We start from the raw sequence: 23,643 nt of genomic DNA on the forward strand, positions 1-23,643 counted from the left end.
TGCTCTTAGGCCACATTCATGGCAATCTGTCCAAAAGAGTTTGGAGTTGATTATGTATACAAGATTAATTGTTTGTCCTGAATTGTCCACATTATAGTAAAATAATCACCTAATACATAAAACATGAGAAAAAATTGGCTAGAAAGGACTCTTCCTCCCCAATTTTTTTAAGCAGTCAGCTTTATACTCTCACCTACAGAATGAGCAGAGGTTAGAACATTCTAATTCTATTTCTCTGTAGGACACCAAAAATAGAAGCAGCATTGAAATAGTGCTGTGACTAAGCCTAGCCTCACTGTTGCATGTTTCTAATTGCATGCACTTCAAGGTTTGAATTTTTTTAGAAAGCTATTAAAAAGTAGGAAAGTAGGCCCTACAGTATGACTTAGAGTTTACTTTTCAAAATTTCAACTACTTAAAATTCATTAGTATTTAAGGCAGTGTTATTTTTCACTTCTTTTTACTTTATTCCTTTTCATTTTTATAAATAGTCTCACAGACAAGTTATATGCTCGTGTGCATGGGCTTTAAAAAAATAATAACCCAGAAAAAAAGATGGCCAGTTGGGAAAAAATATAGAGGAGAGACTAAAAGATATGTAATAAACTTTGTTTTGCTTTAATATTATCTTTTAGCTACTTTATGTGATAATCTGTGTTTGAATAAATTCCAATGGCAAAGAATTCTTAAGTGTGTGCTCCAATGAACTGGGAAAAAAGTTCGGTTTTCCTGCTTAATCTCACATGTGTTTGCATCCTTTCTGAAGGAGAATCGCTTCTTTGTGGAGCAAGTGGGTTCTTGGAATCAGTCCTTAATTTCTCACTCAAGTTCATAGTAACCACTATTTTTTGCGTGTGGTAAAATTTATATAAAATTTCCCACGTTAACCATTTTCAAGTATACAGTTTGGTGGCATTAAGTACATTTACACGTACAATCACCGCACCACCATCCATCTCTATTCATCTTTATTTAAATAGTTTAATAGATGGTTGTTGTTACTAGAAATGTAGAACTGGGCCTTTGTTGCAGCTTTCTTGAGCCCTGCTTGCCCTTTCTTAGCTGGCTTCCATAAACTAAGTTTGCCAAAGGCCTTCGAATCTAAAAGGCGTCATTTGTTTATCTGTCTCTGCTAGCAACACTTACTAACAGCACGAGAGAGATAAGAAGTGATGGTGTGAGAAAGCGGATGGGCCAAAGCAAAGTATGAAGAGTAATAAGGATGTTGGCAGGCTCAAAGATGTTTTGAACTTTCTGTAAAATTACAATCACATATTTGAAATGAGGAGTTTAAAAAAAAAACCCTCTCAAGCTAAAAATTAAAGTTTAAAGCTATGAAATACAGCAGCATAGAATTTTTTTCCTCCAGAATATGAAATATAGCACAGAAGATGTGAATTTATATATTGGGGATAAAACTTGTGAAAATGTCGATTTTTTGTGCATTAATTATTTGTATAACTGAACGAATTACCATAGATATTGAATCTCCAAAAGAGCTTCATTCGCTTGTTCTCACAATGTGTGTGTAAGATAAGGCCAAAGTGACTCTTCCAGTAAACATTCATTCCGTAACTCAGTTTTCAATTGAGCCTGAACATATATCAGGTGAAAATAAGATGATCCAGATCCATCAGCATTGACGTACATGTAGGTGGTTCTTTTATTACAATTTGTGAAATGCTAGCAAGTGGCCTTGGTGAGGGAATCTCACACGGAGAGAGATAATCGAGGCACAAGATGGCAGAAACAAGTCAAGTTGTGCAGTTTCGTGAAGTGACCAAGTATGATGTATTTTAAATAAACAAGGCAAATTGTTGGCCTATTCAAAGGCGAGGTGCTACAGTACAGCATTTTAGTGCAAATTATTTGATATCTTAAAAGCTATTTCTTATTACTTCTTTTCAGTCTACAGTGACTGACAACACTTCTGAAGTCACTTGTTCCCATTTGAGTGGCATTTCATTAAAAAATCCCAAGCTAAGACCCCTCCTAGTCCATTATTAAGTACTGCAGTCTACATCAAAACTGTCTACAACCATGAGTCGTGTGTGTTTATGTCTTTACATTAACTGCTTTTCGATTGTATTGAGAAAATTTACTTTTGTTTTTCAATTACTTATTGGATTCTAAGAGAAACAGTTGTCAGAAATAAGTTTACAGTGGTGAATGGCTGCCTCAGTAGGTGTAAAATCAATTTGTGATTTTTATTTAAGAAAAGGGATATGCCAACTACCCACTGTTCCTTTAGTTACTGGATTTGGTAGTGACGGTATACCTAATTCCAAGGAGAAAGTTTTGTTTTGTTTTTTTTAAAAAAACAAGAGTATGTACTTTATCACGAAGGCAATCGTATCATGAGCTGTGGTGACTGACATTCTTTGAGGAAAGACTTTTCCCCCCAACCTTCTGGCTTCATGTATCTCAATTTACTTCTTGAAATGATAGGATCCTCTTTTTATCCCACAAGTAAGTCTATTTCAGAATCAAAGTCCACAGTGGAGAACCAACGAAGGAGCATATTAAGTGTTAACGTGGAAAAATGACCAAGTCTACAGAGGAAGCTGAAGGGCCAACTACCCACGCAGATGTCACGCTAAAATAGAGCTTAGAGTTCTAGGGTTTTCACTTTTACATCTCTCTCGAGGTCAACTTCTGCACTTCCGAATCCCTGGCTAACGTGGCACAAGCAAGAGCAGCAGGTCGACGGACCGTCTAATAGGGTCGTGTTGATGCCAATCCTCATTGAGGCAAAGGACCTACGGCTAACCCGGCTAACCCGCCGAGACTCCAGCAGGGCCACCTGAGGCGTGTGGGCTCCCGCCCCAACCGCACCAAGCGTCGCGATGAATTTGCCACGTGGACGATTTTGATTCAAGTAATAACCGGAGAAGTACCAGTGCTTGCAAATCCCCAGAAAACAATTTAATTTTTACCCAAGGCACAGTCCTCACGGCCTGCATCTGAAAACAAAACTGTTGGGTTGAAGTGGAGCCAACTAAGCAAAAACAAATGGTTGCGGGGGCGCGGGCCGAGGGGTCAGGTGCTCGGGGCCTACCTGAGGAGGGCCGAGCGGCGACGAGCCGCTGAAGAGCAGCTCTGCTTTCTGCCTCTTTTGTTCTTGCCAGGGTGCCCATTTTTAAAGTATTCAAACAAAGAACCACAGACCGCCAGTCACACCATAATACCAGCTTGTGTTTACGTTTTCAGCTCTCCGGATCGTGATCCTATTCAGTGCACACAGAGCGGGCGCCCGCGAACGCGCGCCCGTCCGCCGTCAGGAGGCCTGCGACTGTAAACACAAGCTGGTATTTTGCTGTGATCACGCTAATATGGCGGCTTGCGAGGTCGAGGGGCGGAAGGTGAGGGACGGATCCACAGCTTCCGTGCTTTTGTCAGTTTGAGGCAGGCTGCTGACGCAGGGGCTGCCTGTCAGGCTCCAGCAGCCCAGCTCCCCGGGGGCCCGAGGGCCCGGCCCAGGCAGGCGGCGGCGTCTTCCGGGCGGCGGCCGCGGCCTTCGCGACCCGCCGCGCCCCCGACCCGGAGGGCGCTTGGCAGCCTGCTCGGGACGCGCCGCGAGTCGGCCTGGTCGGCGGCGCTCGGCCCCTCCTGCCCGAGGAAAACCACGTCCGGGCTGGGTTCACCACTCGGAGGGTCCGCCTCACCGAGAGAGTTGGGCAACGACTGTGTCATCGGTCAGGGCGCTCCAAGGAGAAATGGACCGAGTTTGAGAAGTGACTCAGAAGACTTTCCCCCCCCCCACGTCTTGTGGTTCAGCGATTGAGGTTGCCCCCCAATGACAGACACGTGAGGCATCTTGAGCGGAAGCTGTGTTGGATGACATCTTCGAGATTATCTGGATTCTGAAGTACTAGGAAGCACCCTCAGGACAAAAAATGGTGCCCCAACTCCCCCCAACAAGAATGAGAGAAAGCAGATTTACTAGAGCTCAATGCCTATTGAAACATAGGCTATAAAATACATAGATGAAATTCGTTTTATAGTCTCGTTTATACCTCCACGCAGATGCAGGTAAATACGATCTTTTTAGTCTGTTAATTTTTTAAGAGTATGATCTTACTAAAATCCTCAATGTTGGAAAAATAAATGGTGATTTCAGTACGTGGTATACATTTGCCTTGCTCTCGGCTCTTTTTGAATGCAAGTTACATGAGGACTGGTTATGTTTCTAGTCAAGTGACTTAAATTTTCCATTTTGCTGACAACACAGACGTTTCTTTCGATGTATATTCTTTAAATGTGTGTGCAAAATAGTCCTGAATAAAAATTGGTTGTCAAACTGTGTTTCTTTGTTGTGTGTGTTTGTTGTTCCGTGTACAGAGATGGAAAACAGAAAGAAAGGTTTCTTCATACGTCCAGTTATTTCTAGTTCATCAGAATCAAGCTTGAAACGAAGCTCAAAGGAAGTGTTTTATTTTGAAACAGGCCGATAATAATTGTACATAATAATATAAATACATATATATATATATATATATATTTAGTTGTCCCCGTAGACAGCAATTATTCCTGTGACAACACTGCAATCGTTAGAGTACAAAATTCAGGTAGCCCTTTGGTCCATTATCATTCGTATCATTATCTTCAAGTTGACTCCAAGCATGGAATTAGTATCTGCATGTCAAGATATGTGGAGTCTCCTTCTCTTAGAAGCCTTCTCTCACCAATTCAGAGCAACTGACCACTCTGTTCCCTATATGTCCCCACATGCAAGAACCTATTCAATAGATGCACATAACTATCCATATAATAGGCAAACCTACAAATACATAACAAGAGTAGATAACCCATATTAGCTTATTTTCACTCAATTCATTTCAGGTTTATCTTGTCTCTTCTACTAGACCATCAGCTATTTAAAAATTTGAACTACATTTAAACAAGAGTTTGAGCTCCCACTACATCATTTATTCTGCTCATCTTATAATTAATGATGGCAGTACTGATTAAAATGGAGGTGAGAAAATAGAATGTAAGGAGAGGTCAAAAGCCTGAACAATGGTTAAGACCTCGGTAGGATTTTCCACATTTTGACCGAGATCAACACATCTTACCTGGTCTGCGGCAATGTCAGTGACTTGAGAAACACAACTCTTGTAGAAGGAAAGTATATTTAAAGAATAAAGAAAATAATGTGAATGACTAAAAACAAATAAAAACACCGCATTATTTCCTGCTGTGTTTTCCTGCTTTACGGTTTTACCTGCCTCTTTTTTTTTCCTTGGAATGCTATAATAGAAAAATATATGAAAGTAGCTTTATTTTCTACTTTTTTTTTTAAAGATTTTACTTATTTATTCACTAGAGACACAGAGAGAGGCAGAGTCATAGGCAGAGGGAGAAGCAGGCTCCCCGAAGGGAGCCCGATATGGGACTTCATCCCAGGACCCCGGGGTCGGTCACCACCTGAGGACCGGAGCCGAAGGCAGCTGCTCAACCACTGAGCCACCCAGGCGTCCCTATTTTCTACTTCTTTAGTTAAAAATTTTCCTTTCTTGGCAAGATGGATGACTACTGAATTTGAAAAGAGCAGAAGGGCTTGACTATCATTAGATTTCTTTTCATCTTATTAGCTTAGTGCTCTTTCATTTGGAAAGTAGCAATACATTTTATGAGATGATTATTTGATTAGTAGTTCCACTGACCAGATCAGATTCTGTGGAGGATAATGGGACATGTGATGCCTCCATTTTCTTAACAGTCTTATAAATTAGCTCAAAATGGCGTTAAATGAGACAACCTTGGGCCTCAATCTTAAACAAATTTTCCTCTTTTCAAGAACAAAATTTGTTCAGATTAAGTTAGGCTTCAGAGAAAATGCAAGACATGGTTTAAATATTCAGAGTTTCGGAAAGTGGAGATCAAATCTGTAGCTGACATCTACATGAAAGTTTACACAGCAAGTTACGTGTAAGCATTTGTAGCATTTTAAAAATTTATCTTTTTTGGAAACAACTTCTCATTATATGTAAGCAATTTTCCTCCCTATTCATTATTTAAAATATTTCTTATGTGCTAACATAGAAAAGAAATGAATTAATAACTATGTGTTAGATTGTATACAAATATATGTAAAAGTAGAAAGAAGTGACTAGCGCTAAATAGTGCTTTTGTACTTCTTTAAAAAAAGTTTTTTGGGGGGCAGCCCAGGTGGCTCACTTGTTTAACGCCTGCCTTTCGCCCAGGGTGTGATCCTGGAGACCTGGGATCAAGTCCTGCATCTGGCTCCCTGCATGGAGCCTGCTTCTCCCTCTGCCTGTGTCTCTGCCTCTTTCTCTCTCATGAAAGAATAAATAAAATCTTTAAAAAAAAATTTTTTTTTTTTTAAGTAAACTCTACCCCTAACATGGGATTCAAACGCAGGACCCCAAGATCGGAAGTCACATGCTCTACTGACTGAGCTGGCCAGGCATCCCTCTTTGGTGCTCCTAATATTTGGTTTACAAAGGCATGGACAAGTTTAGTCTCAGAAATAAATAATGTCATGTGTGAGGTAGACAAAGAAATAGGAAACAACATATCACAACAGAACATACATTAATAAATATTAATCTCTAGTGAGATTAAAGCCATGTAACATGTCCTGAAAGAAAAACATTAACCTCAGTTTGATATTATTCAAAATAAGATAATCAGATAAAATGCTAACATAGGATATATCTACTCATTTAAAAGCGTTTAAGAAGTGTTCTGTCTCTGACTTTTGATAGAAATGACCAGCTGCGGGCAGCCCTGGTGGCTCAGCAGTTTAGCGCTGCCTTCAGCCCAGGGCGGGGTCCTGGGGTCCTGGCATCCAGTCCTGCCTTGGGCTCCTTGTATGGAGCCTGCTTCTCCCTCTGCTTGTGTCTCTGCCTCTCTCTCTCTCTCTCTCTGTCTCTCATGAATAAATAAATAAAATCTTGAAAAAAAAAGATGATCAGCTGCATCTCCCTGGAAGTTTACCAAGAGAGACCAACAAGCCAGGTTTTCTGGTGCTTTCAATACCATGTGTATGAACAGTATCCACTGAGTTAAATAGAAACTTGGGGGTTTTCTGGTTTGTTTGTCTGTTTTTTTGCCACTGAACAAAGAGAGGGACATAATCTAAATGAGGCATTTTCTAGGCATATCTTTATTTCCCTTTTCCTGTTTTTAAAGAGGTTTTAGCTTTTTGTAGCTTGGTAATGGGTGGGATGTGTGAAGAGCGGAATGGCAGAAATGATGGAGAAGTGGAGAATAATTATAAATGTTTTACCTTATACTTTAACAATTGTTTACCAGGGAAAAAGTTTCTCTGTGTTAAAAAGTATTCTTTAGAAAGCTCACAGGTTTATTTAATTATCCAATTCATAAATGCATGCTTGTTCTCAAAAATTAAAACACAACACCAATACCTTAGAGTAAAAACTGAAAACCCATATCAGAACCTTGAAACATATGATTTTATCAACATACCTCTGTATCCCAGAGGTAAATAATATTAAAAGTGTTGTGCCTATCATTTCAGAACATATGCTTATTCATTTACATCACATAAATTATTTGGAGAATTTTGTAGTTTTTTTTTTTAAACTCTCAACAGTACATCTCGGCGATCTCTCCATGCACTAATGCATGGACCTACCTCCTTCTTTAGAAACCGTTGTGTAGTATAGATGTACCTTAATTTATTTAACTATCAGCCAATGATGGGCATTTAGTTCCTTTCAAATATTTCTGTTGAAAACAATGATGTGGTGAGTAGCCTTGTATACCATTCTTTGCGAGTATGTTTGGATATTTTACAGGATAGATTCGAAGAACTGGAATTACTGGGTCATGTGTATTAAATTTTGATGAACACTGCCAAATTGCCAACTATAATGAACGAAAACGCCAACTAAACACTTGAACTGTAGCTTTAAAAACAGCAAAGCTATGTCTGTAGCTTTAAAAAAGGCAAGGCTATGTCCAAGTTCAATGACTCTGCAAAGGTCCAGTTTTGATACCATCATATTACATTGTCAAGTTCACCCACCTGATAAATAGTATCGAGTGCTGAGATGATGCTGAGATGCCTCATGTGTTGCTCAGTGGTGGACAGTCAGTTCCAAGGGCAGGATAAACACTATCCTCACCCTTAAAATCATAGTCAGTCCTGACAGCAGAGTCCTAAGGATGCAATTTTCCTTTTGTTTTACAAAAAAAGGAACAAATGTTTGAATAAAACACGAAGTGATATAAAAGCAAATTGAGTTTTGAAATTGAAGTAGACTTCCTACCTACCTTATTTCCAACTTGTGCATATATGTGCCTGCATTGGTGATTCTCTGACCAGGAAGCAAGGCTGTCACTTTTGATCACATTCTTCTCCAAATGGGTTGATCTGTCTAGATCCAATGCAAAGAAAACCTTAAGGGATTTTCAAAACTAACACAGACATCAATACACTCTGACAGCGTATTAATAATGCAAATAAGAAAGTATCAATAGTTGGAATAATGCAATTTTAAAAAAGTGGAACCAACTGGAAAGCTTTCAAGCAGCGAAGGCTATTTAATCATGTAAAGATGAGTAAGCCATCGAAAAGTGAAAATAGGCCTTTGCTTGGGCCAAAATGCAGTCAGGCCTAAGAATAGCAGTAGTTTGAAAAGAATATTTATAAAAAATTAGGCAGGATTAACTAACCCATTTATAATACTCAAATGCACTGCTTCCTTACACATAGGTTACTTCACTAAGCTGAGACTTGGGAATAAACTGATGTGTTTTACACACACACACACATACACACATGTATTTCTTAGAACCATTGGCAGGGGATTAAATAAAAACAAGAGCACTGTACCTCATTCTTGCTTTCACCAAAACACATTTCTTATCACTGGATCTAAATTAATTGACAGGTTTGCGCTATATTTTTGAAAACCGACATTTACTCTTTCTTAAAAATTCTCATCACACACACACACACCAGCCAGTGCTTCATCAGACTGAAAGCAAAGGATATCTCAGCTCCTCCCAATTGCCCTTTTACAGAGAATTTCTTGGTTTTTATGTTACAGACCCCTTTTAAAATGCATTGAAGATGCCCTCTTTGAAAAAATCAGTTTTACAACACTAACAGATAACATTTAAAAGGGCATTTCAGTTCTAAAACCTGGGTCTTTGGAGGACAACTTAAAATATATGACTCTAAAATTAAGCCTTAAGGCAACGCTTAAAAATACAATTAAAACTCTGAATTTCTATGTTATAATCAAGGATAAATGGGTATAGTTTTGGCAACATTTTGTTGGATGCTTGTGAATAATAGCCTAAATTGATCCACAGAACATAACTAACCGAATGTATTTCTAATATATCTATTGCTATTTATTAAGAAGAAATAAAAGTAAATTAGGCAACTATGCTATATTGTTTCACGTTCAAAATGTGCATAAATATGTCAGTATATTGCTATGATTAAACTACATAATAAGTATTTGAGTTAATTTATTAAAGAATACTACAGATTAATGTGTTAGGCAACTTAAGAAAAATTCATAGGCTTACACTGGTTGGGAGGGTTAATCTGGTCTATCACTTACCTTCAAATGACAGTTTTAGCCAAAATGTAATTGTCTTTTACTTAAAAAATAAAATATTTCTCTTTCTAGAAAACGAAATAAAAAAATCTTTCTTGGTATTTATCTTTAGTGTTTCCTTGATCTAACAATCACTGCTACCTTATAAAAGTCACATGAGGAGCACCTAGCTGGCTCAGTAGGTAGAGCACACAACTTTTGATACTGGGATTGTGAGCTGCAGCCCTTATTGGGTTAGTTAAAAATAAAAAGAGGTTATTTAAAAATATAATCTTTTTAAAAAAAGTCACATCAAACTGTTGTAATAAAAAAAAATTATGTTCTTATTTAGACATAGAGGACTCCTGTTCAGCATCCTTTCTCTGAAAATAAATTTTGCCTTTGAATACTAACCAAGTCACATGTTAACCTTTTACAACTGAATAATGCCAACCCCTTTAGCTTTTCTCAAGGACTTAAATTAAATCTCTTTAGCTTTTTTCTGTCCTTTGAGTTCTCATCAGTTTTGTCACTTCCTTTACAGATGTGATCCCAGAGGTGCCAGGGTGGCTCATTTGATTGAGCTTCTAACTCTTGATTTTGGTGCTCAGGTCATGATCTCAAGGTGATGAGCACTGCCTCTGGTGCTCAGCAGGGAGTCTGCTTGAGATGCTCTCTCCCTCTGTCCTGCCCCTTCCCTCTCCCCCCACGTGCTCATGTGCTCTCTCTCTCAAATAAATACATACATCTTTTTAAAAAATGTGATCCTAGGACGCCTGGGTGGCTCATCGGTTGAGCATCTGCCTTTGGCCCAGAGCATGATCCTGGAGTCCTGGGATCGAGTCCTGCATCGGGCTTCCTGCATGGAGCCTTCTTCTCCCTCTGCCTATGTCTCTGCCTTTCTCTCTCTGTGTCTCTCATGAATAAAAAAAAGTAAAATCTTTAAACAAAATGAAAGTAAATTTAAAAATGTGATCCCAAACAGAAAATGATTTTCAAACAAAAATGTAATTAACATATGATACAGAGGAGAAAATTTCCCTTCCATGTTTAAAAATATTTAGGAAATCATAAAAATCATGTTTGTTTTCTCCCACATTGACTATTTATACTTTTAGATAAATCTTCAAGTCTGTCTCTTCTGTCCTTTTGCCCTGACACTCTTTACAATCCTATATTGTACTGAATGATTATGAATGTAACTTGCACTTCCTTTGAGTATCATTTTCAAAAACATGATCATTATCCTAAGTTGAATTATAATTTATTTTTCCAGGATACCAAGCACCATAATTAATTTAATATCATTTGAAAATTTGTGCGGTATTGCTTTGACTTTTTTTTAATAAACAGATAATACGTTGATTATTATGAGTCTTAAGAGTAATTCCTCAGTCCCTTCTTGGTAAGGCCTTGAAACAAATGCTCATCATTCTAAAAGTAGTATGATTGAGATTTTTTTTTCAGTTATTAATGATCTGAACACATGTGATAGAATGAAAAGATTGTTTATTTCCCTGGAAAAAATGATGTAGTTAGAAAAATGCTGTTAAAAAAGAGTGACAGAGGGTAGCCCCTGTGGCGCGGCGGTTTACCACCGCCTGCAGCCTGGGGTGTGATACTGAAGGCCCAGGATCAAGTCCCACATCCGGCTCCCTACATGGAGCCTGCTTCTCCCTCTGCCTGTGTCTCTGCCTGTGTCTCTATGAATAAATAAATAAAAATCTTAAAAAAAAAAAAAAAAAAGAAAGAAAGAAAGAAAGAAAGAAAGAAAGAAAGAAAGGAAAGAAAGAAAGAAAGAAAGAGTGAGTGACAGAATCACTTGGATGGCTCAGTGATTGAGCATCTGCCTCTGCCTCAGGTTGTGATCCCAGGGTCCTGGGATGGAATCCTGATTCAGACTCCCTGCGAGGAGCCTACTACTCCCTCTGCTTGTGTCTCTGCCTCTCTGTGTCTCTCATGAGAATAAATAAATAAAATCTTAAAAAAAAAAAAAAAAAGAGTGACGGTGTAGGAGGTAATCTGCCTTTTTACATATTAAGGTATATTGAAAGCTATAGTGTATGGTGAGGAAGCAGGTACACATTTATTGAATTACTAGATGCCAGTAATTTATGATTTATATTATTGAATCTTCACAATTGACACATTTAACAGTGAAAAACCTGGAGTTTTAAAAATATAACTAGCTCAGTGAGGTATTTAGTATTTTTTGTTTATAAGTTTTCATTTTCTCCAAGTCCTTAACATGCCTTTCCTGGGAAGGCAATATATTTTCCTTTGCCATTCACCTAGGGCTTGGACTGAGCAATGGAGTGTGGATGGAAAAGAGAATACGCTGAGTTGAGATTTAAGGAGTATGGCCAAAATTTTGCCAGCCTTCTTGAGCTCTTGCCATTTATCATGAGAAGAATATGCACTAACAAAAGAGGCATGTGAAATAGTCATAAGGCTGACCAGAAGCCTGTAGCAAAGTCCACATCTAGCAGAATTCTGGAATGTCACAGTTAACCCAAAGACCCATGAAAAAGAAATAAATGTTTGTTGTTGTAGACCATTGAGATTTGGGGGAGTGTTTGTTACACAGCACTATTGTTGCAAAACCTGAACAATATTCTCAGAATCTCATGAATACAGATCATGCTAATACAGATAAATGAAACTGAAGATAAAAATAAAATCTGGAACAACTAGATTACAATATATCTAAGAAGTTAGAGGGGTGCCTGGATGGCTCAATAAGCTAAGTGTCTGCCCTCATCTCACACCATGAATCCAGGGTCCTGGGATTAAGCCCCACATTGGCCTCCCTGCTTAGTGGGGAGCCTGCTTCTTCCTCTCTCTCTGCAGCTCCCCTTGCTTGTGCTCTCTCTCCCTCTGTCAAGGTAATAAATAAAATATTTTTTTAAAAAACAGTGGGAAAATTATTGGTTGCTCAAAACTGTGGTAACATTAATCATTTGGAAAAAATATGGTTAGAGCTCTATCTTAAAAAAGAAAATCTAAATGAGTTAAAGATGTAACTGCAAAATATGAAAACATAAATACAGTTGGAATAAAACATATGAGAATCTTTTCTTACTAATCTTGTCATACAGAATGTCTAAGAATGATACCAAAGATATTAAATGAAATAATAATTTGCAAATTTGATCACATAAAGAGTTTATATGCCAAAAATGACGCAAAGAAGGTAAAAAGACTAATGATATACTGAAATATGTGGATATAACAAAGGATTAATCTTCTTAATCTTAAAGGAGCCATTTACAAGTCAATAACAATACAATATATGCTCCAGAAGAAAACCTGGAAAGGATAGAATAGCTAACTCACAAACAAATATGGAAATAACAATAGATCATAAACATGTGAAACACAATAAGTCTCCTTTGTAATCAAATTCTGGAAATTAAAAGAACAATGAAAAACCATTTGTCACCTATCAGATTATAAAAGATTTAAAAAATATGTCACAACATTCAATAACAGAAAGGCTTGAAAGCAAGATCACTATGACATTTTGGGGGCCAGTTTGGCTGTATGCATCAAAAGTCTTAAAATTGTGCAGACTTGTTGATCTAGCATTTCCACTTCTTAAGGAAATTATGTGTCAAATGTGAAAAGATGTTTTTAGAATATTCGTTGTAAAATATTGGAAAGTGCCTAAGTGTTAATCGATGGAAGACTGATCAAATTGTGAAACACCATGAGATAAAATATACATTTTAATGGCAGCCATTAAGAATTATGAAGATCTGCATTTATGGACAATTAAACGGCAGCAGTAATTATACATTACAAGAAAAAAAGGAGCTATTAAACAATATGCACAGTACAGTATGGTCTCATTTTATAAATATATGAAATATATATGAATAAAAGTAATTCTTGAAGAATAGGCAAAATACTATTTTTTTTTAAGATTTTATTTATTTATTCATGAGAGACACACGGAGAGAGGCAGAGACACAGGCAGAGGGAGAAGCAGGCTCCTCGAGGGGAGCCCGGGGATGTGGGACTCGATCCCGAAACTCTGGGATCATGTCCCGAGCTGAAGGCAGATGCTCAACTGCTGAGCCACCCAGGCATCCCAGGCAAAATACTAATAATAGTATTTTTTTCTGGATGATAGGTTTGTAGCTGAATTCACATAAGGAAGTCTCTTTTTTTCTATAATATTTGAATGCTTCTTACAATGAGAATATTATATATTTATAGTCAGGAATAAGAGCAATAAAACACCTTCCTTTTTAAAGAGAAAAAAATATTTAAAATGGCAGTATCTTCTAATACAAATATGGAAAAAAGTCTACAGGATTCAAAATAGGTCATATCTCTTATTTCTTCCTTGTCTAGGTCCTCATAAATTATTCATGGAAATCCTATCTATACTAATAATTATTTTTGTTCATTACTCCTTTGCATTTCATTTCAAAAAATGACAGGTATTGTATTCTGCAGTCATTTATACTTTAGAATATTCCTCATAATTGCAATTTTCTTAAGCCATGTTTACATGATTAAAAAAAAAAGCATATAAATAAAAACAATTACATTGAGTAAAATCAGAGTATTTGTACATAAACCAACCACTTTAGCCCAAACTTAAATGGACAAATTGAGCTGACCAATTATTTTAGGATTATTTTTAAAGTTCAAGTTAAGAAAACTAAAGAAATCAATTATTTAAAGAAAAAAAAAACAAGAAATAGTCTTCAATGAGACAAATTAACTTTACAAACAATCACAGTTATGTAATATATATTTATGATATTGTATATTTATATTTCTGTATATCAATCTATAGATACAGATATATAATTAGGTATGTATAGGTATATAAAATCAAGGTAGGGACTCTCGGTGGCTCAGGGGTTGAGCATCTACCTTTGGCTCAGGGCATGATCCCAGGGTTCCAGGATCGAGTCCCACATCAGGCTCCCTTCATGGAGCCTGCTTCTCCCTCTGCCTGTGTCTCTGCCTCTCTCTCTGTCTCTCATGAATAAACAAATAAAATCTTTAAAAAAAATCAAGGTATAATAAACCACAGAGCTTGTGTAGGATCCATCTGAGAACAATTAAAAAACTTACCTGAGGGACACAGAAATTTTTACAAACAGTTCCTATGTGGGATAATGACAATATTATATAAAAGTGTACCGATTAATCATTTATAAGTTGAATGCAATTCTGGGGCGCCCGGGTGGCTCAGTTGGTTGAGTTTCTGCCTTCGGCTCCAGTCATAGTCCTGAGGCCCTGGGATGCAGCCCCTCGTCGGGCTCCCTGCTCAGTGGGGAGTCTGCTTCTCCCTCTCCCTCTGCCTCTCCCCCCAGCTTGTGCTCTCTCTCTCAAGTAGATAAATATAATCTTAAAAAATAATAATAATGCAATTCTGTTTAGAACTTCAGGTGAGTTTTTAATTCCAAACTGCCTAAAAGGACTACTTTGTAGTAAAAAGGAAAAGTTCCTCTTCCCCACAATGTTCATTCCCACACCCCAAGGGTAACTATTGTCAAGAATTCTTTTTGTTTATTCTTTCAGAAATTTTTTATGTGTCTATAAGGCACATATCTACATATGCATGGGCACTGCTATACACGTCTATGCTTTTGCTGACTTTAAATACAGGAGGGATAATATCATCTATACTGTTCTACAACTTGCTTTTTCCACTTAATGTATCTTGGGCATTTTTCCATAAGAAAACATATGCTCGCAACTGATTTTTGTAACTTGATAAAGTAATTCTGAAATGTATAAAGAATAAGTAAGCAAGAATAACAAAGACTACTTTTGGGGGGAGAATACTGAAGAGACACTTGCAATATCAGATGTAAGAATATATAATCAAAGTATTGTGATAAAGGTAGAAGAATAGAGAAATCAGAGGAGCAGAAATTAATCTTGGGAGTAGACTCTGGAACATAAATTCTTTCAGCTTGATTTGAAATCTTTTTAAGTCCTTAGGAAAGAAGTATATCATTCAACAAATATTCAGGGACAGTTGCTGAACAACCGGAAAGAAATGATCAAATCATCACCTCATATGATAAGACAAAATAAAGTGCAGTTTGCTTAAAGCATTAAGTGCATGAAATCAAAACAAAAAACAAACCAAACCAGAGTTATCAAATATGTAGCAGCAAATATAAATGGAATATATAATCTTCATAAGGAGTATTTTCTAAATCCACAAGCATGGGCAGAGAGTTTAATGAAAACTTTTGAGAAATTGATCATTTAAAGATGAAAAAAATCAGGACATCTAGCTGGCTCAGTCTGTGGAGCATGTGACTCTTGACCTCTACACTGGGTGTAGAGTTTACTTAAAATTTTTTTTTAAAAAATGGAAAAGTTAATGACACAATATTACCTTGGATAAATAAAATGTATGGCACAGCGTTATTATGCTTATTATATAAAAAACTCTCAGAAATTAATTAAAAATAAAAACATCTCCAGAGAAAAAAATGAATGATGTAGAGAAAAAAAGCAAGCCACTAAGAAACAATATAAATAGCAAATAAACCTAAAATATATTAAAAATCTTTGAGCCAAAGTAAAAACTAGAACAAAGATGTTTTTAAAGCATCACAGTAGATTAAAAACCTGGTAACATACAGATAAATAGACACCTTCATACCCTTCCATTCTGGAAGATATTTAGGCCTTATGTATTAAAGCTTCTGAAAAAATTTCGTGACCCTGAAATTCCCCTTTTGGGAATTAGTATGGAGGATATAATTGTAGATGTATGCAAGTATTGTCTACAGAGATGTTCATCGTAGCATTGTTTATAATGTAGGAAAATTAGAAACCACTAAATATATAGTTAGAGAACTTCTTAGGTAAACTATGGTGTACTATATAGTTATACAAAATAATTTTGGTAACAAACATTTAATGACATGGGAAAATATTTGTGATTTATTTTAAGTAAAAAAGTATAGCTTACAAATAAGATGCCATGTATTCTAATTATTTTTAATTACTGCACAGAAAAATACACTGTAATGATATACTTAAAAATATTGACAATGACTATCTCTAACTAGTTGGGCTATGGGCGATTTTTCTTACATTATTGCCATAATTTTCACAATAAACACATTAGTTTTATACTCAGCAATAATGTTATAAAAATACAAACCTGGAGCACCTGGTTGGCTCAGGCGGTAAAGGCAGTGACTCTTGATCTAAGGAATGTAGGTTTGAGATTACTTAAAAAAATAAAATCTTAAATAAAATACTTTAAACAAGTGTTTATGATGCAGACATTGAAATTTATGTCTTTTCTCAAGTGACTGGTTGCTTTGGGTCACTGTGTTTAGGCGTAAGCCCAGGTCAGTTTGTCAGCATTTCAATGAAAAAATGTACCAAGTAAATCATGAGAATAAAATTATATGGCGATTTTATAAAAATATCACGATTTTTTGTTAGACAAAATCACAGAGTTAAAATAGGCAATATTTTCATTTTTTAAAATGAAATAAATAGGGCAGCCCGGGTGGCCCAGAGGTTTAGCACTGCCTTCAGCCCAGGGCCTGATCCTGGAGACCCAGGATCCAGTCCCGCGTCAGGCTCCCTGCATGGAGCCTGCTTCTCCCCCTGCCTCTCTCTCTCTCTGTGTCTTTCATGAATAAATAAATATAATCTTTAAAAAAATAAAATAAATAACTATAATAATTAAAAGAATTCAATTAGCATTATGCACCTTTAAGTAAAGATTAAATGGCTCCTCCCTAAATTTAATATGTAATGCAGCCTCATTTTTTAATTAACGGGAACACAAATAAGTACAGTTATAAAATTTAATACTCAGCAACAGATCATTTTTTTAATAAAAAATTTCTAAATATTTTCCCATAGACTTTCCCTAGGGAACAAATCATGCCACAGAATATAGTAAATAAACTCTAGGGAAAATTCGTCATTTTTTATTTCTAGAAAATGCCAACTTGTTGATTTGGTGATAAACGTATGCATACATATTGTATTAAAAATAAAATTAATATAAACCTAGTGAAATGTTAAAACTGTGAAGCATTTAGCAGCTAGTTAAAACTACCCATTCTTGCTCATGTATCCTTTCATTTGCCATTTGAGTTAGTAGCACAAACTTTGCATAGTCTTCGCATGGTTAATTAATATAAAATTGTTATTAAAGACCCCCCAAGTAGCAAATATTGAACAGGATACTATTTTAGGATCTGGTTGTAGATCTGACTACTCTGGCGGGCAGCGTGAGAAGCGGCAACCTGAATGACATGCAAGCAGGAGGGTCAGTTCCCAGCACAGCCTGAATGAGAAGAGCAACTCATCTTCCGTGAGCCAGACGCCTTTGAATTTATCAGTGCGTACTCCATCGGAAACCAGGTGCTGTTCCCAAAGGAGAAAACACTGCCCTCCAGTGGTCTTCCCTGGTGAAATGGAAGTAGCTTCAGGTACCATGACTGCAGCACTTCACAAAACATTGTGTATGTATCTAGTCTCATTTCTGGCTAGGTTTCTTAAGCTGAAATCTCCATCTACAACTGAGCATAAGGACAAAACCTCCAGAGTCAGTTCTAGCATCAGAACAGTTACTCTGGTTCAATAGTCCTATTGGCTAGAAGGAATAGCTGTGGCCTTCTGGCCCCCAAGCTGACCATTTATCTGACAGTCACAATTGGATCACGTTACCCACCTATAGCTTCTCACTTCCCAGATAAGAAAAAAAGAGATTTCATCTCTATGTTTCCCTTGTTGGCCAATTTTTTCGCTAAAAGACATTTAAAATTGTACAGCAGGCAAAACCCCAGGGGACTGAACAGTGTTCCAACATCCTTAAAGGCTTCCCATCACTTGAAAAACCAAATTCTTCCTCCTGTTTCTTAAACTAACCAAAGTAGGCAAAAGCAATTTTAAAAAGTCTTTGTGTCTAGCATTGGAAGTTTCTCATATTTCACACCATTATATAAATGTCACTCTAACCTATATGTATCACAAATGCTACGCTAAATTAGGGCCAAATTTGCAACCTAGTTTAACTGGGTTTCCTCTTTTTGCAAATGCAGTTTTTGTGTCTGCATTTAGCAATGCATACAAAACTGTCCGTGTAGCTAACTGCTTCGAATTGCTAAATTTGAGGATGGATGTGTAGATCGCCTGAGTCTTTATGCCTGTGCCAAAGCAATCCTGTTTCTAGGCATATAAAGACTTCCTAATCAAATGGACCTCGATTACACTGCTAAATTCTTGGACTACTTCATTGAGTCTTTTGGATCGAGTAAAGGAAAAATGGAATTTTACGGGGGCAGAGATGGTTTCCTAACTTCCCATCCCTCTACCCTTCAGATGCCAGAATGGAAGTGCCTCACAGAAGAGCAAGGGCTAGTTCCACGGCCTTAGGGGCTCATCCGTTACCAGTTATGTGACTTAAACTTAGCCTCATTTTCCTCGTCGGTGAATAAAGATAATAATGACCCTCACAATCACCAGCACTGCTTCGACTATTAAAGCCATGCCTATTTCTAAAAATATTACTCTTTTACCATCTTAAGTAAAGGCTCCTCATTCAGTTTACTATCTAGAAGTAGTCCTGGGTCCTCCAGATACATTCTCCAAAGCAAATGCCCTGTGCTATTAAAATATTAAACAAAGTATTTTAACATCATATTGTTCAAATATGGCATCTTTAAGTAGGAATCAAGATTTTTCTTCTTTTCAGTCCCACAGAAGGTGGTATCTATTATTTTCACCTGGATTCACGAAGCACTTCAGAATAAAAAAATGACAGACATAAAATCATAATTATTGTGAAAATGGCTTAGGTATTAGACACATTTGGGGACATTGGACCGAACTACAAAGTCTTTGGTCTGGAGAATATATAGTTCCACAGCTATGCCTGTTCTGGTTGTTTACTCAACTTAGAAAATGTACTCTTCAGAAAGAAATATTGCTTCTTTTAGTACATTAATGTACCCTCCTTTCGGATGAAGAAAAACTTACAAACACATTTCAATACGGCACATCGTTTCCCCCGTCACTAGCTGTGGTAATGAGTTTTTACTGAGCCGAGGCCCCACATCTTCATCTGTTCCCATTGTGTACACCTGCAGCATTATAAAACATAGTTTCTATCCAGATAAATTAATCCAGTGCTGTCTTCACTGTCCATGACATCTCACCAATCACTGCATTATGATACTTTGTGTCATATGACAGAGAATCTTTGATTAATCAGAAGTTTTTATAATAGTACAAACTTTATGATTTAAAACAGAACATATTGAATTGAGACTATAACAATGATTTGATAAATATGCTATATTAGAAATTTTTGAGATGAAGTTCCATTTACAGATGGAACAAAGTACAGCTAGGTATTCCAATAGTGTATATATGTTACATTGAACCCCTGAATAAACATCATCTATGTATTAATAAATGCAAAGAAAATAAACTATGGTTATAACAGTTAAAACTAATCTAAATTAATCTCAAAATCTGACAATGTAACATATGAACTTGTGGCATTCTGAATTTTGAAAAATGCATCATATTTGTGACAGCATCAAAATAATCTAAAGTCAGAACACCTTTCCTGGATATAATTATATTATTATAATTCTCTACCTTGACAGATGACATTTTTAGAAAACTCTAAATACAACTTCTAGTATATGCACTAAAATAAAATGTTAACAGATAGACAACTCACCATAGTATAAGTAACACATTCAAATTTAGTAATTTATTTTCCAGGTGGAAACCAGGCTTCTTGGAAGACTTCAAACTATGCCAAATGGTCTGATTTTACCATAGAGGTAGGCACTAAAGGACTAAATTTACTTCTGTGTAATTTTTGTTAACTACATTTTACATGCAAATGTCTATACAACCATGTTAATGAAGTTATAGAGAAGGAAAGAAAGTTGGCATTCCCATTTTTCTGTTTTATTCAAAAGCAACTTTTCAGTTGACTTGCTATATCATTTTAAACCACTTTTCATTTTGTCAAAAGAAAATAGAAAAGCCTAACAATGCTTTCAAATTGGATCACAAGTCAAGGAAAAGAATACCTTACTTATGAAAAGAATACAGGCCTGACGATTTTTTCTCCCATACCGTAAATCTTCAGGACATAGGCTACCTCTTTTGGAATCAGACCAAAAAAGTTCTGTTAATCATACATACTTAGCAAGTGCAATCTACTGACCCAGAGTTGGTCACTCAGTGGGAAAAAAAAAATATCCTTTTTATTAGGAGCTCAAAATTTTTTGCACCCAACATGGGATTGGATGTTTACTTGACAGTTATCAAAAATCTTCTTATCCAAGAAATATAAACAAATATCTTTACATTCTACGTGGGTGAATTTTCTATAGACATTTTGGTATTCGCGTATCAAAGCTCATATTCGCATTGAAAGTATTGCTTTCAAGGGGGATGTTAAGCCCAAATTTGTGTCCCTAGGGTCTAACACAAAGAATGTGTTTAAAATAAAGGCACACTTGACTTGTAATAGACCTGAGAGTGATAACATCAGAAGCGTAGGTGATAAAAGGAGAAAAAGGCAGCGGTAATGGTCACAGCTCTGCATTTATGGTCCATGTTACAGCTAGGACCTATGCAGTCTCACCCCAGAACATCTCGAGAATAATAAAGCAAAATAAAACCTCCTTCACTTTCACCCATGGAAGGGAATCAGGATCCTCACCCAAATTTCAAACTTCTGGAACTTGGCAATATCTGTAAAACCCCCCAAAAGCAAGGTTTCCAAAACCTGCCACATCCCAGGAATAGACAGATCTTCCCCCCTGGAACTAGGACTATTAAGAATTCACAGATTATCTGAAACATTTACTAGTCACCCCACCCCCATGCTAGAGGGAGAGGAAGACTCCAAGCCCTGGAGAAAGCCTGCTGTGAAAATGCCAGGTCCTTCTTAGGCCTTGGGTTGTCAACTTAATTCCGGCCACAGCTATTCCATGACTGTATCAGGGAAAACAGTGTACTTGTGTACTTGTGTGTATGTGTGAGAACTGGGGTGGGGTGGAGGTGGGGGACCAGGATGTCAAGACATGTAACAAATCCATATGATTTTTTTTTTCTTTAAACGTTTGAGAATGTTGTGTTTATACGTGCTGGGCAACATAAATCATAAATCTTGCTGGATTTCTGCTACTGCTGCGTGAAGCCCAGAAACGGCATTTCTGTCAATGGGCGGAAGAGATAGAAATCAAGACCGAGACAGGCAGCCCCCCCCCCCCCCCAGGACGTGAAGCTTGTTCCTACTGCAAGCTGGAGTGGAAGGAGATGATGACATCCAGAACAAAATGTCTTTGCCACGAGGATGCTAAAGCTCTGGCTTTGTGATCTCTGTGTATGAGAAAGCATGATCAATGGAAGGGACTTAATTTTCCCCCTTTTCTGGGATCAGAATATAAGGGTTTTTTAGTTATTTTTAAACTTCTTCCTGTAGAGTCCATTGCTGTGTTCCATGGAACAGACAAAACTCAGCAAGACAACAAAGACTTGATCTGCAGGAGAGAAGGTAATAAAGAGCAAGTCCTCTCCAGAGGGTAATTAATCCTTAGTCATTCATCCTGGAAGTCCCAGTTACCGGGAGGTTAATGTTCAGGTAGCTTCTTTCTATTTTCTTTAAAATTTTTTTAAACATTTTTTTTTTTTTTGCAGAATGTTATACTATTAATTGCCAATTTGCATATGTGTGCAGCTGCTGTTTTGGCTCTGAACTCAATCCGATAAGCTTGCTGGAGGTATCGCAGAGCACTTGGCAGCTTTCCTATTTGAAAAGAAAGCCTCTCCCCACTACAGAACAGCTGATCGTCTATCAGCGATAGACCCTGATGGCGTGAATTACAATTACACTACTTTTCACACTAAATCTGGGTGATAGCTACTTGGAAAGAAGTTTCATCATTTTTTACCACAAACTGGAAAAAGAATTACATGGTCATGCTGTGCTTTTAAAGGCAGTTTGGTTCACTTTTGTCTATTTAACACCTAATTCCAAGAAGTCCATAGGCATCCAGAGATCTGAATGGCGCGTAATGAATTCACTGTTTAGATTGAAGATTTTTAAAATCTACCTCAAATTACATTTATTAACAAGGCGACCAGGAAGTGTTAAAGTTGTTAGACGCTTCATTTATTAAATAATTTGTGGGTATTTTCAGTTGTCATATCTAGAGTCATGGGGTTTGCTTATTTTTTTTTAATTAGCAATCCAAAACAATGCTACTGCAATTTAACAATTCATCACATAATCCTGGGCTCTTCAGTTCAGCTGTTAATGTTAGATAATTCAGATTGTTATTTTGATCTGTTTATAAGCGATTTAGGTTGCATTGTGCGGTGAGGAGAGCTGCAGCAGCCGAGGCGCCGGATCTCTCTGTTCACCGCGAGGCTCGGGATCGCAGAGGGCACTTCCGAGGCTGCACCTGGGGAGCTGGCGTCCACCGGAGGGAGCAAGCCGCGGGGCCAGGGCCACTAATAGTGACTTGATTTGTTACCAGCCCTTGGTTCCCTTCGTCATTAATGTACATTTCCTGTCTGCGTGGAACACCGAGGAAGGCCTCCTCGCCCAAGTGCCTTCATGGGAGCCTCCATCTCTCGCATGGGTTCTTCTTCTTCTTCTTCTTTTCTTCTTCTTCTTCTTTTTCTTTCCTGGGACATCAGAAAGTACCTTCTTTCCTCTTCTTGCAAGAACCGACCACTCCTCGGAAGCCGTTAGGAGGCCCCAATCCTCCCCCCCCCCCCCCCACTGGCCATCCTAATCCACTTGCTCAAAACACAAGAACAAAGCAAGCCCCCGAAGAACCAGAGTTAGACCCACCTCGAGCAGCGCAAGTGCAACACACTCATCCTGACGCAGCTAACCTAAGAGGAAAGTAGATTGTTTTCCTTTTTTAGTCGCTAGCTTTATTAGATTTCTCACTCTCACAGATTATCCGAAGACTACCCATTGATTGATCGCCCGTAGAGCTGCATTTGGTGTAAAGAAAAAACTCACAGCTTTATTGGCTCCCAGGAGACAAAACAAACAGAACAAGATATTCATATTAATGCAAACAATGCAACAAAT

At 37.4% G+C, this 23,643-nt stretch overlaps 1 long non-coding RNA gene across 3 annotated transcripts; it reads left to right on the forward strand.

Annotated features, from left to right (window-relative positions):
* The first annotated feature begins 2,635 nt into the window (after window positions 1-2,635).
* LOC144304520 (uncharacterized) lies at window positions 2,636-23,643 on the forward strand. 3 transcript variants are annotated; one of them, XR_013371472.1, is made up of 6 exons: window positions 2,636-4,032; window positions 4,342-4,427; window positions 17,769-18,025; window positions 20,298-20,359; window positions 22,018-22,089; window positions 22,893-23,643. It is a non-coding gene; the product is annotated as an uncharacterized LOC144304520 (long non-coding RNA). The 3 variants fall into 3 exon arrangements; XR_013371471.1 differs by lacking the exon at window positions 22,893-23,643 and adding an exon at window positions 22,233-22,749; XR_013371473.1 differs by lacking the exons at window positions 17,769-18,025; window positions 22,893-23,643 and adding an exon at window positions 22,233-22,749 and having other exon boundaries at window positions 2,637-4,032.

Source organism: Canis aureus, chromosome 34 (genome assembly GCF_053574225.1).
Source record: "Canis aureus isolate CA01 chromosome 34, VMU_Caureus_v.1.0, whole genome shotgun sequence".
Classification (NCBI taxonomy): Eukaryota; Metazoa; Chordata; class Mammalia; order Carnivora; family Canidae; genus Canis; species Canis aureus.